At 53.4% G+C, this 13,989-nt stretch overlaps 1 long non-coding RNA gene across 1 annotated transcript; it reads left to right on the top strand.

The window, feature by feature from the left end:
- The first annotated feature begins 4,178 nt into the window (after positions 1 to 4,178).
- On the top strand, positions 4,179 to 5,808 carry LOC149402764 (uncharacterized). The gene is made up of 2 exons (XR_016295986.1): positions 4,179 to 4,807; positions 5,462 to 5,808. It is a non-coding gene; the product is annotated as an uncharacterized LOC149402764 (long non-coding RNA).
- The last annotated feature ends 8,181 nt before the right edge of the window (positions 5,809 to 13,989 follow it).

Here is a 13,989-nt window from a genome sequence, read left to right as displayed (position 1 = left end):
ATGGTCGATCAGGCAAGAGAATAACGAGTCCTTGAGACAGTATCTCACCCGATTCACCGCAGAATCAAATAAGGTTGACCGCTTTGACGACAGTGACGCAATTACAGCCATCATCGAGGGCTTGCGCACCGGAGACTTCTTAAAATCCATCGTCTGCAGAGTCCCTTCTACGATGGCCGAGTTAATGAACCGAGCCAAAACCTTTATGGGGGTAGAAGATTACCTCGACGGCCGCAGGAGCAGCAGCCAAAGCTCCCGCCGTCGGGATGAGTCCGGCAACGAGCCTGGCAACCCCCGTAAGAGGATAAACAAAGGAGGAAAAGCTACCGATAGCCGACCCCCTATGTATCAAAAGCCGCATCTTACGAGCAATTTTAAAGACTACTCGGGTTACACTCCTTTGAACGCCCCGATAGAGCAAATCTACGCTGTGGCGCGTGACAAGTTTGTCGCTCCGGCTCCAATAAGGGGCGATCTCGCATCTCGCGACCGGTCCCGCTATTGCGAGTTCCACCGGGATTACGGTCACACGACCGCTCAATGCTTCCATCTTAGGAAACAAATTGAGACATTAATCTAGAAGGGAGAGCTCAAAGAGTTCGTCCTTCGCTTGGTAGGAGCGGTAGCCCCCGCCGACAACAGGCCACAGCCTGAGAAAGGTGGAGGGACCAATGCAAACACCGACCGCACAGCGGTCACAGCTACGGCTGATGCGCAACTCCACGTCGTCACCACCATGCTAGGCGGCTTGCAAGACGGGGACTCAGCCCGGCAAAGGAAAAAGCTCCTCAGAGCTGCCTCTCAAGAAGGCCTTGCCGGGCAGGTTAACCTACGAGGAACCTCCGTCCGTACCTCACGAGATGATACAATTCACCACTGAAGAGGCCAAGCGAGTTGTGCACCCGCACAATGACGCTATAGTCCTCAAGGCCCAGGTGGCCAACAACTTGGTAAAAAGAGTTATTATTGATAACGGCAGCGCAACCGACATAATCTTTAAGACCACCCTCGAGCGCATGAAGCTCGAGGGACTCCGCCCTGTCCCGACTCAGACACCTCTGTTTGGGTTCACGGGAGAAAAGGTCATGACTGAAGGAATCATTGATTTACCAGTCACCTTCGGAACTACCGGAGGCGTCGAAGTCGTTCACATGGTCCCCTTTCTTGTGGTCGACCAGGAGTCGCCCTACAATGTTATCATTGGGCGACCCGCGTTGAACAGACTAAGGGCTATCACGTCCACTCATCACCTGCTAGTGAAATTCCCCACCGAAGAGGGAATTGGCGTCATGGCCGGTGATCAAACCCAAGCGAGGATATGCTACGTCCAAGGCGTGGACGGCAAGCCCGCTGAAAAAAGGGTTAACACGATCTACCAATTGGAAGACGACTACCTGTGTGATCAGAAAGACAACACGGCAACTCGGGGAATTAGACCCCCGCGACGATATCGAGAGGTTGAAAGTTGACACCCCCGATGATCTCACTTCGATCGTTCTCGACGAAGCTAAACCTGACCAGGTGGTGAAGATCGGTGCACAACTCCCTCTAGCCATCAAAACTCAACTCGCGTCCTTCCTTCGGGAGTTTAAGGATGTCTTTGCGTGGACACATGCGGACATGCCCGACATAGACCCCGATGTGATTGTGCACCGATTGAATGACGATAAAACTATCGCTGAAAAGGTACAAGTTAGATGTGCGTTCAACTCCGAACGATACCTAGCGATAAACGAGGAAGTCGAAAAACTCCTCTCCGCTGGTTTCATCCGAGAAGCCAAGTACCCAAAGTGGGTGGCCAATATGGTCATGGTCAAAAAGCCTAACGGGAAGTGGCGTATTTGCATAGATTACAATGATCTTAACAAAGCCTGCCCGAAAGATTGCTTTCCACTCCCACGCATCGAACAACTGGTCGACGCCACGGCATGACATGAACTCCTAAGTTTCATGGACGCCTACTCGGGCTATAACCAGATACGAATGCACGAGCCCGATCAGATCAAGACAACCTTTGTCACTGATCGCGGCCTCTACTGCTACAAGGTCATGCCTTTCGGCCTTAAGAATGCAGGAGCTACTTACCAACGATTAGTAAACCGGATCTTCGTCGACCTAATCGGCAAGACCATGGAAGTATACGTGGAAGACATGCTCGTTAAAAGCCTACTGGCCACCAATCACGTACACAACCTGAGGGAGGTGTTCTTAATCCTTCGCCGGTACAAAATGAAGCTCAACCCCAATAAATGCGTGTTCGGGGTCGAGTCCGGGAAGTTCCTAGGCTACAGAGAGAACATCGAGGTATCGAAGCGAACCCCGAGAAAATCAAGGCACTCCTTGACATGAAGTCTCTGCGACGTGTCAAGGAAGTCCAAAGTCTGACCGGTCGGATTGCCGCCCTCTCGCGTTTTTTGGCCAAAGCAACCGACAAGTGTCAACCGTTCTTCAAAGCAATAAAGAAGACGGACGGCTTTGAATGGACGGGCGAGTGCGAGAAGGCCTTTCAAGAAATGAAGACCTACTTCAGGACACCTTCGTTCCTCTCCAAGCCAAAAGAAGGCGAGACGCTCTACATCTCCCTCGCCGTCTCCGAACGAGCCGTAAGCGCTGTGCTAATCCGCGAGGAAGATAGGGCTCAATGGCCCATCTTCTATGTGAGCAAAGCCCTACTTGACGCCGAAACGCGTTACACAGAGATAGAGAAGCTCTCTCTCGCTCTCATCGTAGCCGCCAAAAAGCTACGCCCCTACTTCCAGGCTCACCCAATCGTTGTCCGAACAGGGCATCCAATCGGTAAAGCTCTTCAAAAGGGAACATCGACTCGCATGGCGATCTGGTCCCAAGAATTGAGCGAGTACGGGATTGAGTTTCACCCGAGACCAGCAATAAAGGCTCAAGCCTTAGCTGATTTCGTAGCAGAATTCTCCTACACTCCCGACATGGGAAGAGCAGAAGATGACTCGAAAGAGAAAGGTTGACCCAACGGGTCCCATCTGGGAACTACACGTAGACGGAGCATCTAATGCCCAAGGAGCAGGCGTGATTCTGACAAATCCCGACCGGGAAAAGCTACGCTACGCCCTCCACTACGGATTCCAGGCCTCCAACAATGAGGCCGAGTACGAAGCCCTCATAGTAGGGCTAGAGCTCGCTCAAAAGCTCAACGCGTACAGAATTTACGAATACACTGTGACTCGCAGCTGATCGTAAATCAGGTTAAAGGCGACTACGTTGCCAAAGAACCTAACATCATCGCCTACTTGGCAAAGACAAATGCCAAGCTAGATGCCTTCTCCTGGTTCGAGATCATCCAGATCCCACGAGAAGAGAACTCCGAGGCTGACGCCTTAGCTCGCCTCGGATCCGGTAGCACCGAAGACATGTTGGGAACTATCCCAATCGAGTCTCTCTCGCGACCATCCGTCTCACGTGACGAGGTTGGAACGATTGAGAGCGCCGTTCATCCAACTTGGATGACCCCGCTTACGGACTTCTTGCGAAGAGGGGTACTTCCCGAAGACCGCGAAGAAGCCGAAAGGCTAAAAGCCCTCGCATCAAAATACGTGTTGAGAGGCGAAGCCTTATACAAGCGCGGGTATTCAACCCCGCTGCTCCGATGTCTCAACAGCGTCGAGTCGACTAAGGTCCTCCGCGAGATCCACGAAGGCCTCTGCGGGAACTACGCCGCTGGGAGGTCCCTCGCGCTCAAAGCGCTTCGACAAGGCTATTTCTGGCCAACGATGAAAAAAGACGCCTACGACTGGGCAAGAAAGTGCGACAAGTGTCAACGTTTCTCCAACGTTCCACGTCAGCCGCCATCTCCCCTGAGTAGCATCGTTGTTCCACGCCCCTTCGCAAAATGGGGCGTAGACATTATCGGCAAGCTTCCCAAAGCCCCGAGGCAGTACGAATACGCCATCGTCGCTATCGACTACTTCACTAAGTAGGTCAAAGCCGAGCCTCTGGCCAGGATCACCGAGGCTAACACTACAAACTTCATTTGGAAGTCCATAATATGCCGCCACGGCATCCCCGCGTCGATCGTGACCGATAACGGCGCGCAGTTCGACAACGCGAGGGTTAGAGATATCTGCGCCCAGTTAGGGATAAGCAAGACATTCTCATCTCCGCGACATCCACAGGCTAATGGCCAAGTGGAAGTGTAACATCTCGAAATTTAAAAGATAAAAATGTTGCAAATTAGAATTTTGAATGGACGCAAATCAGTGGTTAATGGAAATAAAATATCGACAAGAGTTTATGGATAGAAAATTATGTAATTAATTTTCTAAAGTTTATTTTCATTGATTCAGAATTTAAGTATTAAGAGTTGAGATTAAGGGATTAATTTGCAACATTTAAAGAAAGGAAATATTCTTTTGTGAATGATTGGAAGAAATGGAATTGAAAGGGGTTTAAGGGCAATTTTGGGAAAATTCTAAGCCTTATCACTTAGTGAAGTCGGTCACTCTCTTTAGCTGATAAGAACGAAAAAAAAAAACGCAGAAGAAGGAAAAACGGGAAAGAAGAAAGAAGAAGAAAATCGGGGAAGAAAAGAAAAAGAAAGAAAGGGCGTGAGAGAGAGACCGAGTGAGAGAGAGAGAGAGAGAGAGAGAGTGAGACGGAGTTGAGCTCGCCGAGGAAGAGGAAGCTCGGCCGACAGCTCAAGCCACCAGTTCTCCACACCGTGCGCGCTCTCGCCGAGGAAAAGAAATCGCCGCGAGCCGCCGTGGCCGCCGACCGGGAAACGAATGCCGGGAAAGAAGGACACCCACTGAGGAAGATTGAATCTCCCGAAAACAAGGTAAAAGAAATCAAACCCGAATGAATTTTGGAATTTAGGGTTTGAAAGTGAATTTGGGATTTTTGAGTTTCTTGAGTGATTTCGGGAAATTGACTGGTTTTGGATATTGATTAGACTCGGTTGTGATGTTTGTTACTCGAAAATTGTGGATTGAAATTGTTGTTTGGAGTTTCTCTTGATTTTTGGCCGAATTTCACAAAGAGGTTAGGTTTCCTCGTTCATGAAATTGGGGGTTTTAATTTTTTTAACGTGGTATGGTGATTCTGTAACTGTTTGAGGATTCTTGGATTGATTATGCTCGGATTTATGGTGGCTATTGATTTTGGACGAATTTGTTTGGGATTTTCGGTTTTTTTGACAAGTTGGTGTTGATTTGCTTGGTGTTGGCCGTGTGAGGTTGAACTTGAAAATCTGTTTTTTTAAATTAGTGATGATTTTTGCTAGTGATTGTTGAGGGATTTGGAACTGTCGTGTGACTGTTATTGGCGAAATTAAGTGATTTCATATTGAACTTGGATTTGAGAATTGAGTATGAGTAATTGAGGATTTGATGATAATTTTCGGTTGATTCGGAATTTCTTTGGATTGAGTGTTTCATTGAGGTATTGGACAAATTTTAGTGATTCTAAATTAATGGATTATCTCGTGTCACAGGTTCGGAGTTGATGCTTCTACGCGGAAGCATTGGACTCGTTGTGATATGGAGATTATAAGTAAATGACTAATTTATATGCCCCGTGTCGAGCTTATTATCGAGAATGTTTGGAAATTTCTTTGGGTTGTATTTGAATTTAATTGTTGAGCTAATTGAGAACTTCAGAGAACTATTGTGAGAATTCGGAATTGACACTCGTTGAATTCAGATACGTAATAATTCAAAAGTTGGTTATGTTCTATGAAGATATTAATTCCCGAATTGTTGTTGAACGGGTTCTTGTTGGATTTCAAGAAATTAAGCAGAAATGTATTTGAGACTCGTATATGAGTTTTGGGATTTAAAACTCGACATTGGTTTGATGTTTGATTTCTCGTTTGCTCGAGCGTAGCAATAAGTTTGAATATTTTCTTTGGAATTCGGAAAAGAAAAGAACGATACTTGCTTGCTAGAGTTACCTTTCGGGTTTTTAGAGATTGATTGTGGATTTTCCGTTCGAGTTTTCTTGTTCTCCCATCGTTTGAAGTTTTGTCTGAGAACTTGGATTCCTTATAGTGGATATGTCTTTGGGTCCTACGATTATTAAATCGTACGTTTAAGTTTGAGTATTGTGGATTACTCATAGGATTCTGATTCGGATCGGTTTGATTTATCGTGATAGGACTCAAGACTGAAAGTCGTTTAGAGGGTTCACGGAGTAAGTGAACGTCTGGATTCTCGGTTGTAGTGAACGTTCAGGTTCACAGGACGAGCGAGCGTCTCGTAGACGAGCAACTTAGACGCTTATTCTCGAGGTAGGTTATTATAACCCTTCTCTCCTGATTTTATGGTTTGGCCTCAAATATATATTATTTTCGAAATGAAAATGTTTGTGAACGTGCCACGAACCTAGAACCGTTTTTAGAAAATGTGGCGGAACTTCAACTCGGGATATCCGATAATGAAGTTAAGAATATTTTTTGATATTATACATATATCCCGTATTTACGAAAGAAATGTTTCGTATATCCTGGACAAGCCGGTTTCACACACATGTTTACGGTGCGGAGAGTGCACATTGCTCTGATCAGAGGACTGCCACGGGTTAAGTTGGCAGGCGGCTCAGGAGATAGTACACGTTTTAGAAGTATCTAGGGACACATTTAAATTTCTGTCATTTATATTTCTGCAATTTACATTTCTGCAAGGTATACTTGTACGTGTATGGTGATTTACACGTGACAAGAATAGTATTATTATACGGTAAGTATTATTTTCGAAAATCTTTTTAAAAATCAAACCATTACTATAGCACCTACTGAGCCTCAGGCTCACCCCTATTTCCTCAAATTTTTCTTATAATCAGGATGTGAGAAGGAGAAGGGTTAGGAAGACCTCGGGATTAAGTGTGGTCGAGAGTTTGAAGGTTTCCGCTGGATAGTCTATCAAGTGTCGAAGGTTGGTTTTATATTTTCGTTTTCTTTCTTTTATCTTTGGACTTGTAAAGTAATCAACTGAGTATGCACCGTGGGTTAGTTATGTAAAGTTTATTAGTTTATTTTATATTCTTTAATCACGCCTCATCTTTTCCCGGGGCGTGACAGGAAGCCGTCAACAAGACAATTAAAAGCAACCTAAAGAAAAAGCTCGAAGCCAAAAAAGGTGCCTGGGCTGAGGAATTGCCTTTCATCCTATGGGCCTATCGAACGACCGTTCAAAACGCCACCGGAGAGACCCCCTTCTCCCTAGCCTTTGGGATTGAAGCAGTGGTCCCCGTGGAAACGGAAGTCCCCACCTACCATGTCGACACTTTCGACGAAAAAGAAAATGATGAGGCCATGCGCCTCGAACTGGATCTAATCGACGAGAAAAGATCCGAGGCCCTCACCAAACTCGCTGCACAAAAGCGAAAGGTTGAGAGATACTACAACGCCAAAGTCAAAAGGCGGATCTTCGCCGTCGGCAGCCTTGTACTCAGGCGCGTGTTCCAAAACACCCAAGTACAAGGCGCCGGGGTCCTGGGCCCAAATTGGGAATGACCATATAGAGTTCGACAAGTCATACACGACAGAACCTACTACATCGAACACACGGACGGAACTCCAATCCGGCACCCGTGGAACGCCGAGCACCTGAGGTAGTACCACCAGTGACCAAGTCTCCCCATTTATTGCTCTGATTTCCCTTATTCAATAAGGCCTACGCGCCACTGTTCAAGGATGTTCTCTGTTAGCAAAACGTAATAAAAAATAAAGTTTGCGGTCTTTTCACCCACTTTATCACAGTTTTTAGTCATCATGGCACGACCTGTAAACTAAAAACTCGGGGGGCTATGGGTCATGAGGCGTACACTCAAGAAATTACGGCATAAAAAAAAAACCTTAAGCCCCCCACTCACGGGATACAAAGGCTTAAGAAGCTCGGGCCCCGACGGCCCATCAGGCATACGGGTCCGAGAAAAGACGTCGGCCTAACCCGACGCAAAAATTCGGCCGCTCAACCCACGAGCTCAAAGACGTCGGCCTAACCCGACGCAAAAGGCCTAAGTCCCCCACGGGGATACAGACTTAGGAAGCTCGGACCCCGACGGCCCTTCGTGCATACGGGTTCGAGTAAAACGTCGGCCTTCCTGGCGTGCCGTAAGACGCGTAAAGGCGCAGGTGAAAGACGTCTTCCGAGACGCATGTAAGTCGCGTAACAGCGCTGCCTCAAACCCCAAAAAGGCCAAATTTGAGCCAAACAAAGGTTCGCTAGCCTCACGGCACGAACGCAAAAAGACGCCGGCCTAACCCGGCGCAATATGATTTGAGTGAAAGACGCCGGCCTAACCCGGCGCAACCGCGTTCGCTCACTCCAGGGTGAGCGGGCCCAAAAGACGTCGGCCTAACCCGGCGCAACCGCGTTCGCTCACTCCAGGGTGAGCGGGCCCAAAAGACGTCGGCCTAACCCGACGCACCCGCGTTCGCTCACTCCAGGGTGAGCGGGCCCAAAAGACGTCGGCCTAACCCGACGCAAGCGCGTTCGCTCACTCCAGGTGTGCGGGCCCAAAAGACGTCGGCCTAACCCGACGCAACCGCGTTCGCTCACTCCAGGGTGAGCGGGCCCAAAAGACGTTGGCCTAACCCGACGCACCCGCGTTCGCTCACTCCAGGGTGAGCGGGCCCAAAAGACGCCGGCCTAACCCGGCGCAACCGCGTTCGCTCACTCCAGGGTGAGCGCGCCCAAAAGACGTCGGCCTAACCCGACGCAACCGCGTTCGCTCACTCCAGGTGAGCGGGCCCAAAAGACGTCGGCCTAACCCGACGCAACCGCCTTCGCTCACTCCAGGGTGAGCGGGCCCAAAAGACGTTGGCCTAACCCGACGCACCCGCGTTCGCTCACTCCAGGGTGAGCGGGCCCAAAAGACGCCGGCCTAACCCGGCGCAACCGCGTTCGCTCACTCCAGGGTGAGCGGGCCCAAAAGACGTCGGCCTAACCCGACGCAACCGCGTTCGCTCACTCCAGGTGAGCGGGCCCAAAAGACGTCGGCCTAACCCGACGCAACCGCGTTCGCTCACTCCAGGGTGAGCGGGCCCAAAAGACGTTGGCCTAACCCGACGCACCCGCGTTCGCTCACTCCAGGGTGAGCGGGCCCAAAAGACGCCGGCCTAACCCGGCGCAACCGCATTCGCTCACTCCAGGGTGAGCGGGCCCAAAAGACGTCGGTCTAACCCGACGCAACTGCGTTTGCTCACTCTAGGGTGAGCGGGCCCAAAAGACGTTGGCCTAACCCGACGCACCCGCGTTCCCTTACTCCGGGGTGAGCGGGCCGAAAAAGACGCTGGCCTAACCCGGCGCACCTACGTTCCGACGCTCAAGGGCGCGAACACTAAAAAGACGCCGGCCTAACCCGGCGCACCAACGTTCCGACGCTCAAGGGCGCGAACACTAAAAAGACGCCGGCCTAACCCGGCGCACCTACGTTCTGACGCTCGAGGGCGCGAAGACTAAAAAGACGCCGGCCTAACCCGTCGCACCAACGTTCCGACACTCAAGGGTGCGAACACCAAAAAGACGCCGGCCTAACCCGGCGCACCTACGTTCCAACGCTCAAGGGCGCGAACACTAAAAAGACGCCGGCCTAACCCGGCGCACCTACGTTCCGACGCTCAAGGGCGCGAACACTAAAAAGACGCCGGCCTAACCCGGCGCACCTACGTTCCAATGCTCAAGGGCGCGAACACTAAAAAGACGTTGGCCTAACCCGGCGCACCTACGTTCCGACGCTCAAGGGCGCGAACACTAAAAAGACGCCGGCCTAACCCGGCGCACCTACGTTCCGACGCTCAAGGGCGCGAACACTAAAAAGACGCCGGCCTAACCCGGCGCACCTACGTTCCGACGCTCAAGGGCGCGAACACTAAAAAGACGCCGGCATAACCCGGCGCACCTGCGTTCGCTTGCTTTAGGGCACGAACCCAAAAGACGTCAGGCTCGGCCGGCGCACCATAAACGCTCGGTCACTCGACAACACGAGCTCAAAAACGCCGGCCTAACCCGGCGAGCTCGGTCGCTCAAACAGCGCGAGCTCAAAGACGCCGGCCTAACCCGGCGAGCTCGATCGCTCAAACAGCGCGAGCTCAAAGACGCCGGCCTAACCCGGCGAGCTCGGTCGCTCAAACAGCGCGAGCTCGAAGACGCCGGCCTAACCCGGTGAGCTCGGTCGCTCAAGCAGCGCGAGCTCGAAGACGCCGGCCTAACCCGGCGAGCTCGGTCGCTCAAGCAGCGCGAGCTCGAAGACGCCGGCCTAACCCGGCGAGCTCGTCGCTTAAAAGCACGGGCTCCAAAAGACGCCGGCCCAACCCGGCGCGACATGCACATCCAGTCGCCGAAGGCACGGACGCAGAGCCCCCGGGAACCACCCGGTACGACCTCTTCGATCGTCGGAAGGCACGAAGTGAAGTCACTGGTCGTCGGCCTAACCCGACAGGCCGATACCACCATTCAAACACGGGTCGGCCAATCGCCTAGCTGGGCACGAACAACCCCTCACACAGAACGTTTAAACGACGACGAGTCGTAACGACGAAATGGGCGGAGGACGAATCCCAACTAAGGACGCAGAACCTGCCAAAACTATTGGCAAGGATACAAGCCCTTCGGGCCACGATTAGCCCGCAAAGAAGGCATACACGAGTGAAAGCAAAGAAATCCTAGAAAAAGGAAAAGAAAGCAAAGCGCTAAACATACGCGCTGAAAAAGAAAGCCACTCGGCTCAAGGAGCACCATCGTCCAGCAGGGGGAGCAAGGTGTCGAAGAAGTCAAAAGTGACCCCCCGGGCCTCGTTCTCGGTCGCGGTCGCGTCTCGACATTCCAGCGCTCCGGCACAATGGGCTTCCTCGGTCCCTATGTCGTAGTCATCCTGCAAGTCGGACGCTTTTCACTCCGCTTCAGCAAGCTGGGACGAGAGTCAAGCGTTTTTCTCCGCCAGAGAGTCGCGCTCGCGCTCCGCCCAGACACGCGCCGCTTCGCTCGAAGTAAGCTGGCGGTGCGACGTCTCCGAGGAATCGGATCGAGCGTCCAGTTGCCTCCGAAGGTCGGTAACCTCAGTGCGAAAAATCTCCGCTGATCGGGTCGCCACCTCGCAAGCTCGCCGTTCTTCGGTGAGTTCCCCCGCCATCTTGGCCACTGACAGTTGGGCTCCGTCGCGCTGGCCTTGTGCGATTTGGAGTTCCACCCTGGCCTCACGAAGCTGGTCTCGAAGCGTCTCGGTCTCCGCCCCCGGGTGCGAACCTCGCTCGACCTGAGCCAACCTAGCCTTCGTCCGGGCGAGCTCCTTTTGAGATGCCCCTAAGCGCCGGATGAAGTCATGCAAAATCCTGTCGCTTCGCACGGCCCTCGCATACGCCTGCGTCGACAAAGAAGCAAGGGTTAAAACTAAAACCTACGCTTACAACGAAACAAACAGAAGTACTGACCCTCTGAGCGTCGGTAACCCCCGTCTGGAAGAAAGCAATGTCGCCCTTCGACACCACGCCCTTCCACCAGGATAGTGGGGATCCCTCGAGGTGGCGGAAACAATCCCCTCGAGCCTCTACTGCCTCCAGCTCTACCGCCGAGTTCGCCCTCTTGGATTCGGAACGCTCATCGGGAGGTGCCGATGTCGAAGCCCTCTTCAAAAAAGCCCGAGACTCCGGTTCGACTAGATCGGCAGTCTCGACGCGCTCTCCCTTCGCCTTACGGTTACCGACCCTAGAGCAAATCTCCGCCATTGACTTAGGGTCCCGAGAAGCGAGGGCCAGCCTCCTAGCTCGCCTCTTTGCAGCTACACAAAACAAAGCAGCGAAGGTCAGGTTCCTGTCAAAACAAAAAGTTTTACAAAACCGTAAAGTTACCTCGAGAAGCAGGAGCGACTGGTTGAACCACGGGACTCGGGGGCCTGCTTGCCCGGAGCGCCTCCTCGGTGCCCGGAGCAAAGGGCGGGAACCACCCGGTGAGCGCCATCAGCTCGGGGGAACGGAACCGCACGCCGGCCTTGCGGGCTTCCGACATCCCCGATATTTCTCTCACAAAGGGGAGCTCCGCTGCCCCCTTGTCCGCTGGAAAATCGGCCTGACGGCCGAAGCGAAGGGGCGCCTCGCCAAAAGCGTCCGAGGTGACCTACACCCACGCCCGGCGACTAGGCGGGTCACAATATTCGACCAGCCTCACGTTGCCCCGAGCACGGGCCATATGAAATCCCGGCTGCCCCGGCACCGGGAAGACGGCAACCAGATTGCGGAAGTCGTCCACGGTCATGGCACGCTGCGTCTGGCAGTGCCACTCCATGAAGCATGTAGCCAACAGGTGGAACAACGCCGGGCTCATCTGACATGTGTGGACCCCTAGTCGGGTCAAGATTTGCTGAACGATCATGGGAAGCGGGAGACGCAACCCGCAGACAAGACTCCCGATCGTCACGGCCGCATACCCGTCCCTGGGACGAGAGGGCCTGTCCTCGGGGGCAGGTCTAAGCAATCCCACAAAGGGAGGAATGCTATACGTCTCCCGAAGCGTGCTAAAGACTCGGGAAGTGAGCGTGCTCGCATCATCGATTCCCCTGCAGTCTAAGCCGACGGGGGCGACAGAGTCGCCTACTCCGTACATACGAGTCCTCTCCAGTGACCGGGCATAAGTGTAACCCGAAGCCTCCGCCGACTCGAAGGCCAGCCAGGCCGTCGCCAATGCCTTCCCGCTGCGTTTCTCATCCCCCATCGCGGGAGGAGCCTCCAAGTCCTCTTCAGCGCCCTCTGAGCCCGACCCTTGGGGATAGTCGGAATAAATCTCGTCCAAAAAAGATTCGGACGGCACTATCGCAAGCTCGACACCCGAGGAGTCCAAGTTAGACGCCCGGGGGAGCTCGGCACTCACCACCGCTTCACCCCGCTGCTTGAGCAGGGGGACGTCAAAGGACGCCTCACGGGAGACCAAGTTGATCACCAACCGTGACGAACGCGGGTCCTTGGACCCTTCGTCCTCCCCTTCGGGGCCGCACCTTGTCGGTAGGCCGCTCCCGGGCCCCGCCAGCTCGGCTATCGCCGCGGCGTCGGTCTCCAACTCTGCGAGCCATTTGTCGGCCGCGCTAGAGTCTTCCTCGATAAAGATGGGGATCATGTCGAGTTCCTCAAAGGGACCCTTGGCCGCCCCTCCAAAATTCGGGAGAGGGCAAGAAGGATCAACCTCGGGATCATCAACATGGGAAACAAGCTCGCTCCCCATTAAAAACGGAAAAAAGTCGGCTGCCCAGGGGAAATTTCAAACTCAAAGGAATTTTCCGATTACCCACAGGCTGCCAATATGAACAGAAAGGGCGGGGGCTCTCCTATTTATAGGAGAGGAAGGAGCAAACCCTGCTCCTCCCCCCCCCCCCCCCCCCCCCCCCCTGCGCGCGCGACGCAAGGCCCGGCCCGCAGGCCGGCCTCGCGCGCGCGCCAGTCCCCCGGCGTTAGGCCACGCGCGGGTCTTGCTGCCCGGCCGGCCCGGTCTAGCCCCCAAGAGTCCGACCATGAAAAAAAAAAGAAGAGGAGAGAAAAAGATATGTGTGCGTGCGGTCACGCGTGATCGAAGTTGAAATCACCTCAACGCCCTTTTCTTTTCCAAAGTTCAAGACTTACGTCTCTTAAGCCGTAAACTTGGGGGGCTAATGTTACCGGTCGTTTTCGGGACACCGGAAATTCAAAAACGATTCAAGGCCGGCCGAAAGCCCAACGTGCCCCGGCCCACCAGGCCCGAGCGCCCTGACGTACCCACGGCCTGGCACGGCCGGCGCGCGCGCACGTGCGCCCCCCGGCCCTGAGGCCCCCGGCCCAACAGGCCTCAGCGCGCCCTAGCGCGCCTGGCTCACGCGCACCCTGCGCCCCGGCCTCCCTTCCCGCACACACCTCGGCCGAGTGTCTTTGCCACCTTGGCCACCTCGGCCGAGCGTCCTTGCCACTTCGGCCACCTCGGCCGAGCGTCTTTGCCACTTCGGCCACCTCGGCCGAGTGTTTTTGCCAGCTCGGCCACCTCGGCCGAGTGTTTTTGCCAGCTC

This window comes from Urtica dioica, chromosome 3, assembly GCF_054948205.1.
Source record: "Urtica dioica subsp. dioica isolate 48M chromosome 3, U.dioica_male_clone48M_v1_H2, whole genome shotgun sequence".
NCBI classification, from domain to species: Eukaryota; Viridiplantae; Streptophyta; class Magnoliopsida; order Rosales; family Urticaceae; genus Urtica; species Urtica dioica.
Note: the sequence above shows the minus strand (reverse complement) of the source record. Positions and strands in the feature narration are given on the sequence as shown.